Raw genomic sequence first — 20,198 nt, 5'->3', positions numbered from 1 at the left:
CCGAAGTCCCCGGGTAACCAGGGTAAACATCGGGTTACTAAGCGCAGGGCCGCGCTTAGTAACCCGATGTTTACCCTGGTTACCAGCGTAAACGTAAAAAAAACAAACAGTACATACTCACATTCCGGTGTCTGTCCCCCGGTGTTCTGCTTCTCTCCACTGTGTAAGCAGCAGAGCCGGAAAGCACAGCGGTGACGTCAGACGTCACCGCTGTGCTCGCTTTCCGGCTGGCCGGCGCTCACAGTGCAGAGAAGCTGAGACGCCGGGGGACAGACACCGGAATGTGAGTATGTACTGTTTGTTTTTTTTTTACTTTTACTCTGGTAACCACGGTAAACATCGGGTTACTAAGCGCGGCCCTGCGCTTAGTTACCCGATGTTTACCCTGGTTACAAGCGAACACATCGCTGGATCGCTGTCACACACAACGATCCAGCGATGTCAGCGGGTGATCAAGCGACGAAAGAAAGTTCCAAACGATCTGCTACGACGTACGATTCTCAGCAGGGTCCCTGATCGCTGCTGCGTGTCAGACACAGCGATATCGTAACGATATCGCTAGAACGTCACGAATCGTACCGTCGTAGCGATCAAAATGGTACTGTGTGACAGTACCCTAAGCGACGCTGCAGCGATACAGACAACGATGCCGATCGCTGCAGCGTCGCTGTTTCGTCGTTGTGAGGTCGCTGGAGAGCTGTCACACAGACGTCTCTCCAGCGACCAACGATGCCGAAGTCCCCTGGTAACCAGGGTAAACATCGGGTTACTAAGCGCAGGGCCGCGCCTAGTAACCCGATGTTTACCCTGGTTACCAGTGTAAATGTAAAAAAAAAAAAACACATACTCACATTCCGGTGCCCGGCGTCCGCTTCCCTGCACTCCTCCTGCATCCTGTGTCAGCGCCGAACATCTCCGGCATCTCCCACAGAGCAGAGCGGTGACGTCACCGCTCTGCTTTACGGCCGGCACTGACACAGGATGCAGGAGGAGTGCAGGAGTATGTGTTTTTTTTTTTTACTTTTACAATGGTAACCAGGGTAAACATCGGGTTACTAAGCGCGGCCCTGCGCTTAGTAACCCAATGTTTACCCTGGTTACCAGTGAAGACATCGCTGGATCGGTGTCACACACACCGATTCAGCGATGTCAGCGGGAGATCCAGCGACGAAATAAAGTTCTGGACTTTCAGCAACGACCAGCGATCTCACAGCGGGATCCTGATCGCTGCTGCGTGTCAAACACAACGATATCGCTATCCAGGACGCTGCAACGTCACGGATCGCTATCGTTATCGTTGTAAACTCGCTTAGTGTGAAGGTACCTTTAGATCGGGAGACCTTGGTGGCCATTTGACTGGCCCACAATGACCAATACACTTTCCAGGAAACTGTTCATGTAGGAATGCTCGGACCTGACACCCATAATGTGGTGGTGCACCATCTTGGTTGACTCGTATACCGATTTTACCTGGGACCTGTGGTCCTTCCACTCCGTCATCCTGTGTTTCAGCATAGAGCTGATTATCTGATGTAATTAGCTTTCTGCTGGGAGCCATGGAGGGTCCTTCCTTAAGGTACCGTCACACTCAGCGACGCTGCAGCGATATAGACAATGAGCCGATCGCTGCAGCGTCGCTGTTTAGGTCGCTGTAGAGATGTCAGACACAGCAGCTCCAGAACGATGCAGGAGCGATCCTGTGACGTAACGGTGACTCATTTATCATTCTCACAGGTCGTTAGCTCCATGTAAAACATTGCTGACATCGTTGCTTTTGCTGTCAAACATGACGATACACGCCGACCTGACGACCAAATAAAGTTCTGGACTTCTAGCTCCGACCATCGATATCACAGCGGGATCCAGATTGCTGCTGCGTGTCAAACACAACGAGATCGCTATCCAGGACGCTGCAACGTCACGGATCGTTGTCGTTCTCGTTGTAAAGTTGCTGAGTGTGAAGGTACCTTTATTTATACCCCTGGTAACCTGTATCTAGTTGCCAGTTATAGGTTTGACCTGACCCTTGTTCGGTCCTAGTACCGCTACCTCCTTGATTCTGCATGTGATATTATGTTGCTGATTTCAGATTGTTTTGACCCTTGCTCTGCCTGACAATTCTGTTTTAGTCTTTGGTCCTCTCATGCCAGGGCATACATAGAAATCCGGCCCCATAGCAGAAGTTTTAATCAGGCCACCCGTACAAAGAAAATAATATTTGTTTGAGGCATAGAGGAGGATATCTTAGAACTTTTGCAGCCCTTACAAAGTACTTTTTCTCCAATTGATCCCTAGATTCCTCTTTCATTGTTCTCATAAAGTTGGTGCCAACAAAAGTGCACCCCAAACACAATATGGTTCCCACTCAGTGAATTCCTCCACAGTACCCCCCACATGCACATTATGATGACCCTACTGTACCCACACGGCAAAGTATGGTGACACCAACACAGTATGAAGCCCAATTGTGACCCCAACAAAGCCCTCCATACAATATGATGGTTCCCACACAGCCCTCCATACAGTATGATGGCCCCCACACAGTTTGATGGAACACACGCAAACCTCCACACCGTATAATTGCCCCCACTAATCCTCCAAACAGTATAATGGCCCACACATACAGTGGGGGAAATAAGTATACTATACACTGCCGATTTTGCAAGTTTTCCCACCTACAAAGAATGGAGAGGTCTGTAATTTTTATCATAGGTACATTTTTACATAATTAATTTGCATTTTATTGCAAGAAATAAGTATTTGATACAATAGAAAAACAAAGCTTAATATTTGGACCAGAAACCTTTGTTTACAAGTACAGAGGTCAGACGATTCCTGTAGTTCTTGACCAAGTTTGCATACACTGCAGCAGGGATTTTGGCTCCTCCACTCGCTCCTCCACACAGACCTTCTCCAGATCTTTCAGATTTCAGGGCTGTCATTGGGCAACATTGAGTTTCAGCTCTCTCCAAAGATTTTCTATTGAGTTTAGGTCTGGAGATTGGCTAGGCCACTCCAGAACCTTGAAATGCTCCTTACGGAGCCACTCCGTAGTTGCCCTGGCTGTGTATTGCGGGTCATTGTTATGCTGGAAAACCCAGCCACGACCCATCTTCAATCTATTGAGGAAAGAAGGTTGTTGGCCAAAATCTTGTGATATATGACCCCATCCATCCTCCCTTCAATACGTTGCAGTCGTCATATCCCCTTTTCAGAAAAGTACCCCCAAAGTATGATGTTTCCCCACTATGCTTCACGGCTGGTATGGTGTTCTTTTTCCTCCAAACACGGCGAGTGGAATTGATACCAAAAAGTTCTATTTGACCAAATAACTTTCTCCCATGCTTCCTCTGGATCATCCAGATGGTTATTAATGAACTTAAAACGGGCCTGGACATGTGCTGGAGTGAACAGGGGGACCTTGCATGCCCTACAGGATTTTAATCCATGACGGTGTAGTGTGTTACTAATGGTAATGTTTGAGAATGTGGTTCCAGCTCTCTTGTGCTCATTGACCAGTTCCTCCCATGTAGTTCTGGGCTGATTCCTGACCTTTCTCAGAATCGTCTTTACCCAATGAGGCGAGATCTTGCATGAAGCCGCAGACTGAGGAAGATTGACAGTTATCTTGTGTTTCTTCTATTTTCTAATAATTGTGCCAACAGTTGTTGCGTTCTCATCAAGCTGCTTGCTTATTGTCCTGTAGCCCATCCCAGTCTTGTACAGGTCTACAATTTTGTCCTTGGTGTCCTTAGACAGCTCTTTGGTCTTGTCCATGGTGGAGAGTTTGGAGTGTGATCTATTGAGTATGTGGATAGGTGTCTTTTATACAGGTAATGAATTCAAACAGGTGCAATTAATACAGGTAATGATGACTGCACAGTAGGAGGGCTTCTAAATGAAAAACTAACAGGTCTGTGAGAGCAAGAATTCTTGCTGGTTGGTCGGTGATCAAATACTTATTTCATGCAAAAAAATGCAAATTAATTATGTAAAAATCATAAAATGTGATTTTCTGGTTTTTATTTTTAGATTCTGTCTCTAACAGGTGAAGTGTACATACGATAAAAATTACAAACCTCTCCGTTCTTTGCAGGTGGGAAAATTTGCAAAATCGGCAGGGTATCAAATAGTTATTTTCCCCACTGTAGTCCTCCAAACAGTATAATGGCCCCCATATAGCCTTTCATATAGTACAATGGGCCCCACATAGCCTTCCATGTCATGGTTCCCAATGGCAAGGGAACGTAAGAAACATATAAGTAACGAACGAGCTCTCGGGTGATGGAAACTCGAGTTGACCGTGAGCTAAATCTACCACACAACTAACAGTAGCCAGGGAGCATACCTACGGCTTCCTATATGCCACGCGCCAGCCGGAGGACTAACTACGCCTGGTAGAGGAAGAAACAGACCTGGCTTACCTCTAGGGAAATACCCCAAAAGATGATAGCAGCCCCCCACATGTAATAACGGTGAATTAAGAGGAAAAGACATACACAGTATGAAAGTAGATTTAGCAAAGAGAGGTCCACTTACTAGATAGCAGAAGGATACAAAAGAGGACTTCACGGTCAACTGAAAACCCTTTCAAAAACCATCCTGAAATTACTTTAAGACTCCTGTGTCAACTCATGACACAGGAGTGGCAATTTCAGCCCGCAAGAGCTTCCAGCTACAGAGAATTACAAAAACTGCAAACTGGACAAAAGGTACAAAACAAAAGGACAATGTCCACTTAGCTGATCAGCAGACTAGTAGCAGGAACATGCAACCGAAGGCTCTGGTTACAATGATGACCGGCAAGGAAATGACTGGAGAGCAAGGCTAAATAGGAAACTCCCAAACACTGATGGAAGCAGGTGAACAGAAGAAGCAAAGTGCAAACAAGTCACCAGCAACCACCAGGGGAGCCCAAAAAGCGGATACACAACAGTACCCTCCCCTTAAGGAGGGGGCACCGAACCCTCACAAGAACCGCCAGGGCGATCTGGATGAGCCCTATGAAAGGCACGAACCAAATCCGAGGCATGAACATCAGAGGCAGTTACCCAAGAATTATCTTCCTGACCATAGCCTTTCCATTTAACCAGATATTGAAGTCTCCGTCTGGAAATACGGGAGTCCAAGATCTTCTCTACGACGTACTCCAATTCACCCTCCACCAGCACAGGAGCAGGAGGTTCAGTAGAAGGAACCACAGGTACCTCATATCTCCGCAACAACGACCGATGGAACACATTATGGATAGCGAAAGATGCCGGGAGGTCCAAACGAAAGGAAACAGGGTTAAGAATCTCCAAAATCCTATAAGGACCGATGAACCGAGGCTTAAATTTGGGAGAAGAAACCCTCATAGGGACAAAACGGGAAGACAACCACACCAAGTCCCCAACGCGAAGGTGGGGACCAACACGACGACGACGGTTAGCAAACTGCTGAGTCCTCTCCTGGGACAATTCCAAATTATCCACCACTTGTCCCCAAATCCGATGCAACCGATCCACCACCGCATCCACTCCAGGACAATCCGAAGATTCAACCTGACCAGATGAAAAACGCGGATGAAACCCTGAATTGCAAAAGAAAGGAGAAACCAAAGTGGCAGAACTAGCCCGATTATTAAGAGCAAACTCCGCCAACGGCAGAAAGGCAACCCAATCATCCTGATCCGCAGACACAAAACACCTCAAATAAGTCTCCAAAGTTTGATTAGTTCGCTCCGTCTGGCCATTGGTCTGAGGATGGAATGCAGACGAAAAGGACAAATCAATGCCCAACCTGGCACAGACTGCCCGCCAAAATCTAGACACGAACTGGGTACCCCTGTCAGAAACGATGTTTTCCGGAATACCATGCAAGCGAACCACATTTTGAAAAAACAGAGGGACCAACTCAGATGAGGAAGGCAACTTAGGCAATGGCACCAAATGAACCATTTTAGAAAAACGGTCAAACACCACCCAGATGACAGACATCTTCTGAGAAACAGGGAGATCCGAGATAAAGTCCATAGAGATGTGCGTCCAAGGCCTCTTCGGAATAGGCAAGGGCAACAACAACCCACTAGCCCTAGAACAACAAGGCTTGGCCCGAGCACACACATCACAAGACTGCACAAAAACACGCACATCTCGAGACAGGGAAGGCCACCAGAAGGATCTAGCCACCAAATCTCTGGTGCCAAAAATTCCCGGATGACCTGCCAGAGTAGAAGAATGAACTTCCGAGATGACTCTAGTGGTCCACTCGTCAGGAACAAACAGTCTACCAGACGGACAACGATCAGGTCTATCCGCCTGAAATTCTTGCAAAGCACGTCGCAAATCTGGAGAGACAGCAGACAAAACCACTCCATCCTTAAGGACACCAGCAGGTTCAGAATTCCCAGGAGAGTCAGGCTCAAAACTCCTAGAAAGAGCATCTGCTTTCACATTCCTAGAACCCGGTAAGTACGAGACCACAAAATTAAACCGGGAAAAGAACAACGACCAACGTGCCTGTCTAGGATTCAGGCGCCTGGCAGACTCCAAATAAATTAAATTCTTGTGATCAGTCAAAACTACCACCTGATGTCTGGCACCCTCAAGCCAATGACGCCACTCCTCAAATGCCCACTTCATGGCCAAAAGCTCCCGATTACCAACATCATAGTTTCGCTCGGCGGCCGAAAATTTTCGCGAAAAGAACGCACAAGGTCTCATCACTGAGCAGTCGGAACTTTTCTGCGACAAAACCGCCCCCGCTCCGATCTCGGAAGCATCGACCTCAACCTGAAAGGGAAGAGAAACATCAGGCTGGCGCAACACAGGGGCAGACAAAAAGCGGCGCTTAAGCTCCCGAAAGGCCTCCACGGCAGCAGGGGACCAATTGGCAACATCAGCACCCTTTTTAGTCAAATCCGTCAGAGGTTTAGCAACGCCAGAAAAACCAGCTACTGTATAAATCGACAATAAAAATTAGCAAAGCCCAAGAATTTCTGGAGACTCTTCAGAGAAGTAGGCTGCGTCCAGTCGTAAATAGCCCGAACCTTGACAGGGTCCATCTCAATAGAAGAAGGGGAAAAAATATACCCCAAAAATGAAATTTTTTGAACCCCAAAAACACACTTTGAACCCTTTACACACAAAGAATTCTCCCGCAAAACCTGAAAAACCCTCCTGACCTGCTGAACATGAGACTCCCAGTCATCAGAAAAAATCAAAATATCATCCAAGTACACAATCATAAATTTATCCAAATATTCACGGAAAATATCATACATTAAGGACTGAAAGACAGAAGGTGCATTAGAAAGGCCGAAAGGCATTACCAAATACTCAAAATGGCCCTCAGGCGTATTAAATGCGGTCTTCCACTCATCCCCCTGCTTAATTCGCACCAAATTATACGCCCCACGAAGATCAATCTTAGAGAACCACTTAGCCCCCCTTATGCGAGCAAACAAATCAGTCAGCAAAGGCAACGGATACTGATATTTGACTGTAATTTTATTCAGGAGACGATAATCAATACAAGGCCTCAGAGAGCCATCCTTTTTAGAGACAAAGAAAAAACCGGCTCCTAAAGGTGATGAAGAAGGACGAATATGTCCCTTTTCCAGGGACTCCTTAATATACTCGCGCATAGCAGCATGTTCAGGTACAGATAGGTTAAACAAACGACCCTTTGGAAATTTACTGCCAGGAATCAGATCTATGGCGCAATCACAATCCCTGTGAGGAGGGAGTGAACCAATCTTAGGCTCTTCAAAAATATCACGATAATCAGACAAAAATGCCGGAATCTCAGATGGAATAGATGACGAAATGGACACCATAGGAGTGTCCCCATGAGCCCCCCGACATCCCCAGCTTAACACAGACATAGCCTTCCAGTCAAGGACTGGGTTATGAGACTGTAACCATGGTAATCCAAACACCAAAACATCATGTAAATTGTACAACACAAGGAAGCGAATCACCTCCTGATGGTCTGGAGTCATACGCATAGTCACTTGCGTCCAGAACTGTGGTTTATTACAAGCCAAAGGTGTAGAATCAATACCCTTCAGAGGTATAGGGACTTCCAGAGGCTCTAAATCAAACCCACAGCGCCTGGCAAAGGACCAGTCCATAAGACTCAGAGCGGCGCCAGAGTCCACATAGGCATCCGCGGTAATAACTGATAATGAACAAATCAAGGTTACAGACAAAATAAATTTGGACTGTAAAGTGCCAATTGAAATGGACTTGTCAACCTTCCTAGTACGCTTAGAGCATGCCGATATAACATGAGCAGAATCACCACAATAGAAGCATAACCCATTTTTACGCCTATAATTCTGCCGCTCGCTTCTGGACATAACTCTGTCACATTGCATTTTCTCTGGCGTCTCTTCAGAAGATACCGCCAAATGGTGCACGGGTTTGCGCTCCCGCAAACGCCGATCAATCTGAATTGCCATTGTCATGGACTCATTCAGACCTGTAGGCGCAGGGAACCCGACCATAACATCTTTAACGGCATCAGAAAGGCCCTCTCTGAAATTTGCCGCTAAGGCGCACTCATTCCACTGAGTAAGCACAGACCACCTACGAAATTTTTGGCAGTATATCTCCGCTTCATCTTGCCCTTGAGATAGGGCTATCAAAGCTTTTTCAGCTTGAATCTCCAAATTAGGTTCCTCATAAAGCAACCCTAACGCCAGAAAAAACGCATCCACATTGAGCAACGCAGGATCCCCTGGTGCCAATGAAAATGCCCAATTTTGAGGGTCACCTCGCAGCAAAGAGATTACAATCTTAACCTGCTGGACAGGATCTCCTGAGGAGTGAGGTCTGAGAGAAAGGAATAATTTACAATTATATTTGAAATTCAAAAACCGAGATCTATCTCCGGAAAACACCTCTGGTGTAGGGATTTTAGGTTCAGAAATAGGAGCATGTATAACAAAATCTTGTAAATTTTGAACCTTCGTAGCAAGATTATTTAAACCTGCAGCCAAACTCTGAGGATCCATCTTTAAACAGGTGAGCTCAGAGCCATTCAAGGATTATAAGGAGAGAATGGCAAAGGCTGTAATTAAAGCTGAAATACAACAGATCCAACTATGGAGCAAGCATAGAGGAAAAAGGGAAAAAAAAAAATTTACAGACTTCTTTTTTCTCTCCTTTCTTCTGCCAATAAGTTTAACACAGGCCGGTCATACTGTCATGGTTCCCAATGGCAAGGGAACGTAAGAAACATATAAGTAACGAACGAGCTCTCGGGTGATGGAAACTCGAGTTGACCGTGAGCTAAATCTACCACACAACTAACAGTAGCCAGGGAGCATACCTACGGCTTCCTATATGCCACGCGCCAGCCGGAGGACTAACTACGCCTGGTAGAGGAAGAAACAGACCTGGCTTACCTCTAGGGAAATACCCCAAAAGATGATAGCAGCCCCCCACATGTAATAACGGTGAATTAAGAGGAAAAGACATACACAGTATGAAAGTAGATTTAGCAAAGAGAGGTCCACTTTCTAGATAGCAGAAGGATACAAAAGAGGACTTCACGGTCAACTGAAAACCCTTTCAAAAACCATCCTGAAATTACTTTAAGACTCCTGTGTCAACTCATGACACAGGAGTGGCAATTTCAGCCCGCAAGAGCTTCCAGCTACAGAGAATTACAAAAACTGCAAACTGGACAAAAGGTACAAAACAAAAGGACAAAGTCCACTTAGCTGATCAGCAGACTAGTAGCAGGAACATGCAACCGAAGGCTCTGGTTACAATGATGACCGGCAAGGAAATGACTGGAGAGCAAGGCTAAATAGGAAACTCCCAAACACTGATGGAAGCAGGTGAACAGAAGAAGCAAAGTGCAAACAAGTCACCAGTACCACCAGCAACCACCAGCAACCACCAGGGGAGCCCAAAAAGCGGATACACAACACTTCCATATAGTATAATGTGCCTCACATTGCCTTCCATACAGTATAATGTGCCCCACAGTATTTGCCATGCAGTACAATGGGCCCCATATAGTCCTCCATACATTATAATTGGCCCATATTGCCTTTCATACAGTATAATGGGCCACCTATAGTTCTTTATATAGTGTAGTGGGCTTTATAAAGTTTGAATGATTAAATTATTTTTATGCTCCCCCATCCTTGTCTATGCTCCTCCTTCTTTGTATATGCTTCTCCTTCCTTGTCTATGCTCCTCCTTCCTTGTATATGCTCCTTCCTTCTATATGCTCCTCATTCCTTGTATACGCTCCCCCATCCTTGTATATCCTCCCCCATACTGGTGTATGTGCCCCCATCCTGGTATATGTCCCCCATACTGCCGGGGCTGCTGTTGTTCAACCCATAGAAAAAAGTCACAATAAACGCTCCTACTCACCTTCCCCTCCCCGGCCAAGACGTACTTTGAAGCCAGCAGCTGATTTCAGCGCCCAAGCGATGGGTGCTCATGAAGTCACTGCCATGTGCCCAATCTCTTGTACGCCAACTTCAGCTGCTGGCCTCTGATTGGCTGGCGTGTTTTGTGGCAAGTTCGTGCACTGCAATACACTTCAGCTGGATGTGTGTCTGAGGACACATATCCAGCTAAAGTAGGGGCTGGCATCACATGTCCACAGGGAGGGCTCTGCCTGCCCTAGGTTCACCACCACTGCCCTAAAGGTTCTCACATGTTGATATCTCTTTAGCAGCTATGTATCTGCTCAACTTTACAAAGTCCTACTGTATCAGGGGAAGTGGGGTTCATACTGCTGTGGTGGTCATCATATGGAATGGGTGGGTTCTGTGGAGGCCATTATACTATGTGAGTACCTGTGGGTTGTCATCATACTGTGTGGTTAGATAAGTTGGTAACTATAGGGGCCTCATTCTGTCTGAATGAATGGAGAGATCTGGGGGACATGATAGAGTATGGGGAGCTGCTGGGATCATATTTGTGGGTGCTATGAAGGCCACTATACTGTGTGCTCGTACCTGTGGGGGTCTACATACTGTGTGTGAGGGGGGACTGTGTAGACCATGATACTGTTAGTTATCTCATACTATGGAAGGGCTGTGAGGGTTGATATTGTGCTGGGGGGCTGTAGGGATCATACGGTGCATGTGGGATTTTGGGGGCCGTGATACTGTTTGGAGGTACTTGTGGGGACCATTATACACTCTGGGTTGGTGTGTGTATAATAGTGGAGTCTACCAAACTATGTGGGTGGGGAGCTCATGATGCCGTGTTACTGTGGGTACCCTGGCCCTGGAAAGGGAAGCTGTAGAGGCTCTCATACTGTATGGGTATGGAATGTGGGGACTATCACACTGTGTGAAGGACTGTCCAGGATCATATTTTGTGAGGATCATCATTCTCAGTGGGAGAAATCATCATACTATGTTGGGAGGGCTTTTGGGAAGTATACTGTTTGTCTCAAGTAATGTGGGGGCAATCATTCTGTGTGTAGGTAACTGTAGGGACCAATATACTTTGTGGGTAGATGGGGAGCTGTAAAGGCCTTTATACTGTGTGAGGGATAATAATGTTTATGGGGATCATACTGTGTCAGTGAGGTACCTGTGGGGGTGCCATCACTTTTTGTGTGGTTACCTGTGGGGGGCCATCATACTCTGTGAATGGATGGGTACAGGGGGGTCATCTTACTGTATACATTTTGGGGGCCATCAAACTATGTGTGGGCCATCATACTTTCTGTGCGGATTATAACATCTGGGAGGCTATGCAGGATCTCACTGTATAGATGCTTTCTGTGGGGGCCATCATACTGTGTTTAGGTACAGGTGCTTCTCTCAAAATTGGAATATCACCAAAAAGTTAATTTATTTCAGTTCTTCAATACAAAAAGTGAAACTCATATATTATATACAGAATGGGCCATTTATATGTATACACCTTGGTAGGCCATGTATATGGATACACATAAATAAAATGGGAATGCTTGGTGATATCAATTTCCTGTTTGTGGCACATTAGTATATGGGAGGGGGAAAACATTTCAAGATGGGTGGTGACTATGGCGGCCATTTTGAAGTCGGACATTTTGGATCCAACTTTATAAATGTCCCACCCAGGTGTATCCATATAAATGGCCCACCCTGTAGAGCCATTTCAAACAGAGTGATCTATTTCAAGTGTTTATTTCTGTTAAATGTTGATGATTATGTGTTATGATCCCAGTGGCTTAGGATCACAAATCTAACCAGCTAAGTGAGAGATAATAGGACGAGCTCTGGGGATGTGGTAACTGGACTGACCGCAAAACCTGATCCTAACCAAACACACTAAAGGTAGCCGTGGAACGTATCCTGAAATCCTAGACGTCTCTTCACGGCCTGAGAAACTGACTACCCCTAAAGAGAAAGTACAGACCTCACTTGCCTCAGAGAAATAACCCCAAAGATATAGAAGCCCCCACAAATAATAACGGTGAGTTAAGAGGAAAAGACAAACGCAGAGATGAAACAGATCAAGCAAATGAGGCCCGCTAACGCTAGATAGCAGAAAATAGCAAGGGATCTGTGCGGTCAGTAAAAAACCCTATGCAAAAATATCCACGCAGAGAATGCGAGAACCCCCACACCAACTAACGATGTGGGGGGAGCAACCCAGCACCCCAGAGCACCAGCAAGCAGGGAAATCACATATTAGCAAGCTGGACTAAACACATCATATACTAGGACACATCTTGAACACAGATGAGCCAAAATAAGCAAACAAAACTTAGCTTCTCTTGGAGAGACTGATAACGGATGTAGACAGGAGCAATCAGAATAGCACTGAATACAACGACAGCAGGCATGAACTGAGAGTCCAAGTGAGCTTAAATAGAAAACCAGACCACGGATAACGAGACAGCTGAAGCCAGTCACAAACCTGCAGAAAGACAGCACTCACACAGTACCACTTGTGACCACAAGAGGGAGCCCAGAAATAGAGTTCACAACATTATGGCTTACAGCCAATGAAACCCAAAAGTCCTTATCTCAGTAACTTAGAATAATTAACAAAAAACACCTGCAAAGGCTTCCTAAGCATTTAAAAAGGCAACTTAGTCTGTTTCAGTAGGCTCCACAATCATGGGGAAGACTGCTGACTTGACAGATGTCCAGAAGGCAGTCATTGACACACTCCACAAGGAGGGTAAGCCACAAAAGGTAATTGCTATAGAAGCTGGCTGTTCACAAAGTGCTGTATCCAAGCGTATTAATGGAAAGTTGAGTGGAGGAAAAAGTGTGGTAGAAAAAGGTGCACAAGCAACCGGGATAACCATAGCCTTGAAAGGATTGTTAAGAAAATGCCATTCTAAAATTTGGAGGAGATTCACAAGGAGTGGACTGCTGCTGGAGTCATTGCTTCAAAAGCCACCACATACAGAAGTAAGCAGGACAAGGGCTACAAGTGTCGCATTCCTTGTGTCAAGCCACTCATGACCAATAGACAATGCCAGAAGCGTCCTACCTGGGCCAAGGAATAAAAGACCTGGACTGTTGCTCATTGGTCCAAGGTGTTGTTTTCAGATGAAAGTAAATTTTGCACTTAATTTGGAAATCAAGGTCCCAGAGTCTGGAGGGAGAGTGGAAAGGCACACAATCCAAGCTGCTTGAGGTCTAGTGTGAAGTTTCCACAATCAGTGATGGTTTGGGGAGCCATGTCATCTGATGGTGTAGGTCCACTGTGTTTTATCAAGACCAAAGCACAGCCCAGCCATCTACCAGGAAATGTTAGAGCACTTCTGTGGCACCCCAGGAGTTCGGGTGCCACAGTAGTGCTGTCTTCCTCACGGGGAGGATAGTGCTATGTCTGGAAACAAGTGAGGTTTCCTTTGGTAGGTTTACACACACTTTCCACTTCCAGGCCAGGAGGGGGAGCTCCAAGCCCTGTTTTAGGGCAGCTTCCCTCAATAAAGATCTTGGTTTGGAGGCGGAGACAGCTCAATTTGTAGTAGAAGTCTGTGTGCGAGGACAGACAGGAGTGGAGCACAGAGGAGAGTGAAAGCTCCAAGAGGCCACGAGCAGGCCTCTGAAGAGTATCAGCACAAGAATCCGGGTACTGGGAGCCCGAGGCTTTTGTGGATTATAAAACACAGAGCAGAACCGGAGGGTATTGTTCTACAAGGACTTTGCCCATAATTACCTGTGGCACAGCAGCACCAAGGAGCCTGGAGTCACCGAGAACAGACCCCAGTTCACACGGCCCAAGCTGCCTGCCATACATGTACCTGTCCTAGGAGAGCAGAACGATTACAGACCTTGTTGAGACACTTAGTGGCAGCAGGGACTTAGAGACAGAAAGTGCAGAGTGGTAGGCTCCCATCTGAGTTACCCAAGGGAACTCGCTTGTCTCTGGACTGCCCGGACTTCTCTGCCTGCCCTGTGATCTGGTGCCCTGGACTGTGGATGCTGAAGTCTTCAGTAAAGGTAAAGAGACTGCAACCTTGTGTCCTCGTTCTTCTCTGTACCTCTCACTATATCACCAGCTACACACCGGGAAGCCCTGGGGATACACTTCACCTGTGGGAAGGTATACCATCTAGCTGCCATAACATCACCCCAGCGGACCCCTTAAAGCAGCGCCGGTCCTGCTGACCGAATACCACAGGTGGCGTCACGAACATAAACTCTATCCCTTTAAAGACCTTTCCCTTTTACATGGGCGCCCTGGGCCACAGACCGGGTCGCAGCCACCGTGACATCCCCTTGTGAACCACAGGACCCGGTACCGAGTAACCCCTGGCTCGTGGGGGAGCCACTTCATACTTCCCTCTGCTGATTTGGCACCTGTCCACAATGCCAAAAGTACCAATACCTGGTATAAAAACAACAGTATTGCTGTGCTTGATTGGCAAGCAAACTCGCCACACCTTAACCCCATAGAGAATCTATGGGATATTGTCAAGAGGAAGATGAGAGACCACAGACCCAACAATGCAGACGAGCTGAAGGCTGCTATCAAAGCAACCTGGGCTTCCATAACCCCTCAGCAGTGCCACAGGCTGATCACCTCCATGCCACGAACATTGATGCAGTAATTGATGCAAAAGGAGCCCCGACCAAGTATTGAGTGCATTTACTGAACATACATTTCAGTAGGCCACCATTTCGGACTTTAAAATCATTTTTCAAGCTGGTGTTATAAAGTATTCTAATTTACTGAGATAATGACTTTTTGGTTTTCATCGGCTATAAGCCATAATCATCAACATTAACAGAAATAAACACTTGAAATAGATCATTCTGTTTGTAATGACTCTACATAATATATGAGATTCACTTTTTGTATTGAAGAACTGAAATAAATTAACTTTTTGATTAAATTCTAATTTTGTGAGAACCACCTGTACCTCTGGGGGGCAATTATACTGTGTTGGTATGTGTGCCTATAAGGGTCGTCATCCTTTGTTGAGGATTGTGGGGCTCTCATACTGTTTGTGATGGGTCACAATACTGTGGGGGAGGGGAGTAGTTGGGTCTATCATACTGTGTGGGAGCTACAGGGACATCAACCTATTTGGAGAGCTGTGGGGCTATAATGGTAGGTGTAGGTGGGTACCGGTTGGGTTCATTATTCTGTGTGGGGGTCATCATACTGTGTGGAGCTGTGGGTGATAATGTCATGTGGAGAGCTTTGTGGGACATCATACTAAATAAAGGGATAATACTAAGTTGGTGGCTGCTGTGGGACCAGAATACTGCATCAAAGGATCATAATAAGTGGGTGGTTACTGGGGGGTTATCATAATGTCTGTGTTGGTCATTATATTGTGTGGGTGCTGTGGGGGCAAGCATAATCTGTGAATTAATGGATACTTGGGGGGCCATCATACTGTGTGTGGGTACCTGTGCAGGACATCATATTGCGTGTGACTACCTGTGAGCAATTTCTAAAGAAACACTCAAGGCAATAAAGAAACACTTATGTCTCGTTCAAGGCCTGTTGGAAAGTTGCGTAACACAACAAGGCCGGAGTCACACTAGAGAAGAATACAGACAAGTGCTATGCAACAAAAAATCACATAGCAATTGGACCAATGTTAATCTATGGGGCAGCTCCCATCATCCGTTTTTTTCTCGTCGGCATTATACGTGCGAGTGAAATTGCAGCATGTGACTCACTCTCAACCTCCTGACACTGCAGGGAGAGAGAAAGGGGGAATGTAGGGGGGTTTGGGATAGATGATCACAGACTTCAGAGGATGCACAGCGTTATTCACTGCAAGGTACGTAAGTTTTACAACGCATCCGCTGCCCATTGTGATGAGCAGGGAGGAGGGGGCGGAGTTTCGGCCACAGATGCGCAGTCGAAAATGGCAGACACATCGCACAAAAAAACGTAAGGCTACTTTCACACTAGCGTCGTGCACTGCGTCGCTATGCGTCGTTTTGTAGAAAAAAGCGCATCCTGCAAAAGTGCTTGCAGGATGCGTTTTTTGTCCATAGACTTGCATTAGCGACGCATTGCCACACGTCGCAACCGAACTCCGCCCCCGCCTCCCCGCACCTCACAATGGGGCAGCGGATGCGTTGAAAAACAGCATCCGCTGCCCCCGTTGTGCGGCGCTTTCACTGCTTGCGTCGGTACGTCGCAACGACACAATTCATCGTGCGTCGTACGACACTAGTGTGAAAGTAGCCTTACATTGAACTTTTTTTGTGTGTCGCGTCCGCCGAAACACGACTGATCCGTCGCATGACGGATGCGACGTGTGCCCATCCGTCACGATCTGTCTGCAATACAAGTCTGTGGGCAAAAAACGCATCCTGCAAGCACATTTGCAGGATCCGTTTTTTGCCCATAACGACGGATTGCGATGGAGGACAAAAGACGGAAGTGTGAAAGTAGCCTAACAGTGCTGCTCTGAGCAGGCGCTTGGTAAGCCACCTCCCTGCAGGACCCGGATGCAGCCCCGTGGCCATTTTGGATCCGGGGCCTGCAGGGAGAAGAAGGTAGGAGACCCTCGGAGCAACGCGATCACATCCGTTGATTTTTGAGAATGCAGGATCCTGCATTTTCCCATAGACTTGAATTAGCGACGGATTGTGACAGATGGCCATCCGTTTTATCCGTCGTGCACTGGATCCGTCGTAAAATAGCGGTCCGTCGTGCAGAGAAAACGTTCACTGTAACGTTTTTTGTGCACGTCGGAAAATCGTCGCTGACCGTCATACGCATGAATCCAGCGACGGATCCAGTTTTTCCCTTCTGAGCATGCCCGGAAGGATTTTCAAGTCCGGGAAAAAGTCTCTCTCTCTCTCGTGAAAGTAGCCTAAAGGTGACATTTTTGCCCCTTCTTCTTTGCACACTCGCTCTCGCTCAGTGAAATTGGAGGGAGACGTCCGTGATCAGCAATTTTCAAGTCTTGCCACAGATTCTCAATGGGATTTCAGTCTGGACTGTGACTCAGCCATTCATACACATGAATATGCTTTGTTCTAAACCATCTGCAGCGCCCCAGAGTCCTGGTCGTTGCAGTATCATGGCTCAGCCACTAAGGGGGGCCATGGTGCGTTCGATGGCACTGAAGGAGTTCTCTGAGCAGGTATCACAGTCACCAATACATTTCACAGCTGGGCCTCCGGGGGGAGCTAAGGGTGCTATTCATTAGGCCACTCCCCACCATAGTGGGTAAACTGGGGGTCAGGCAGGAAGTTAGGGAGTACGCTGACGGGATTGAACGGAGCAACACCCTGTGGCAGGGGGTGTTGTGAAGGGAGAGACTGTAGGGTCTCTGCCAGGGGTGGGATCCTGGCAGAGGCTTGGCATTGAAAGAAGGTAACGGGTCCGCGCAGGCTCCTGGAAGCGGCGGGACTCAAGAAAGGACTAAGAAGCGAGATAGATTGTGCTGAGTGAGAAACGAAATCAAGCGAAAGGAGATACCAGTGAGGGTTGTGCTGAAAGAGGCAGCACCTTACTGAGGCGCACTACCGGTGGCCGGAACGCCGAGGAGGTAAAGAGTTTCAAGCCATACCTCAGACCTACGGCAGGGCAGTTAGCTTTAGGCGGACTGTCTCACGCATCACCCAGGAAGGCAAAGGGGGGTACCAACAGGAGAGGGGCGCAGATAGAGTCCCGGAAGATCTCCGAGCCTCCCCGTCATACGGGTGCGTTCCTACCATAGTATCTGGAGGGACGAGGAAGATCATTGCGAATTAAGTTGTTGTGAGGGAACACGAGAAACAGACACAACAGTTGTGGGGTACTTTCCGTAAGCACAGCAGGGAAGGACTGCAACACATAGCGCTAGAAGGAAGGCACCGATTTCCACCTGCAAGGAGAGCTCTGGAAGTGCCATTGGACCGGCCGGACTTGCGCAGCCTGGTGAGCCGTATTCTGGACTGAGGACCCAGAGAGCTTCAGTAAAGAGGTAAAGAGACTGCAACCTGGTGTCCTCGTTATTTACCGCGACCTGCACCCCACAACTGCACCGCTACACCGTTACTACACCACTTATTGCACCGGACGTCCCCCACTGACAGACAGGGCCACGGACCGGGTCTAGCCACCGTGACAACCCCAGGACTGAGACCTAGAGGCCCGGCTCCGGGTACCCCTCGGCCCTGCGGCGGTGTGGGGGCGCTCCAAACTTGGCGTCACGAACAGGATCTACTTAAGCCTGAAGAATCAGGTCATGTGTGCCTAGAGACTGTGATTTACTGTGCTTGGACTGTACTTTATTGCAAGACTGTGTGCTGTGCTATTTGCCGCCAAAATCCGCCGCCATTGCAGCGCTGAGGAAAGCGCAGGAAGAGAAGGGGGGCGTGGAGTGGGCGTAGACGAGCTGGAGAGCGCGAACAGTAATGGCCGCCCAGTCTAAGTATTTCTGTGTCCTGAGGACGTGCCCGTCAACAGCTGAGGTACGCCTCCTGATCTTGGTCGGAGGGTGGCGACCATGGGGACGGGGCCGCCCACGGAAGAGACCGCGGGAAGAAGACGCGGGAGAGGAGAAAAAGATGGCGGCACCCGAAGCACCACGCGGAGCTGAGTCGGCTCAGTCTGAGGCCGCGGCGTCCGAGATAGGCTCCGAGGCACCGCTGCTGGGAGGTCTGACCCTTACCGAGTCCCCGATGGGCCGACCTCCGACGCCGTTATCGGAGGAACGTGTGGCTGCGGCCGAGGCCCGCCAGCTGACCCGCCGACTGAGGGCCGATGCCCGAGTGCTCACCCGGGTGGGCCAACCCACCGAGATTAGGCTGTCTCCCATTGCTCCTTACCCGGACCCGGCTGAAGGCGCCCTACCTGCACCGGGTCTGAAGATCATGCCGGATGCGGAGCACTTACGGCGCCTTATGGCAGAGTGGCGGAGCCGGCCCCAGCCTGCAGAACAAGTGGACTTGGTTAGTGTCCCCGAGATTTCGCCCTCACACTGGGGTGTTGTGGTGGCCTACCATCCCCAGCAAGGGAGAGGGGTCATACAGGAGATCGGGGAGCCGATCCAGGTCCGGGTGGACCGAGAAGAGGTGGAACCTTCTGGCAGGCGGTCTGATTGCAATCTGGAGCCGGGGGACGCCGTCACCTATACGAGGTGGAGAAAGAACACCAGTGAGACGGGCTGGTTTGCCCGGGGGGTCCAACGATGTGTCGCCCTCCAGGCTGCTGCTGGGACACCAGAAGAGGATAGTCCTGGAGGAAAGGCAGCGGGACCTGACCCCGCGGAACCAGGGGAAGTTCGACCTCACCGCGCCCCGGAGAGGCGGGTACGCCTACCGACGAGAAGGACCTCCCGGAGAGGGATTCTATCCTTACTGGGACCAGAACGGCGTCCTGGCTCACCGGGCCGATCTGTGAGTCTGGTGAAGCCAGAAAGAAGGTCACCTTCCGTAGAACCTCAGTAAGACATAGCTTCCAATGTTATGAAAATGTACATAGTTGCTACGTTATTGTTTTAACTGTTCCTGTTGCTGCTAAACCCGCCCAGGGTTAATGGATCCCTCTGTTAACCCGGGATCCTCTTTGTTTGTTTTCCTTGTCTGAAGATGTTGCACAAAAGTTTAAAGAACTGCAGAAATCATGGACTGTGCATGATTCGAACTTCCCTTGTAAATAGTTTGCACCTTCTTAAGGGTGCTCCCTACTGGTTTTAGCCAAAGACACTTTGCGAAGATATTTGCCCTATTGGTTTGAGCCAAAAGACACTTTGCGAAGATTCCTTCTCCACTGGTTTTAGTTAAAGACACTTTGCGAAGAAACCTTTCCTACTAG

This window comes from Ranitomeya variabilis, chromosome 1, assembly GCF_051348905.1.
Source record: "Ranitomeya variabilis isolate aRanVar5 chromosome 1, aRanVar5.hap1, whole genome shotgun sequence".
NCBI lineage: Eukaryota > Metazoa > Chordata > Amphibia > Anura > Dendrobatidae > Ranitomeya > Ranitomeya variabilis.
The sequence above is the reverse complement of the archived record's forward strand: the minus strand, read 5'-3'. Positions refer to the sequence as shown.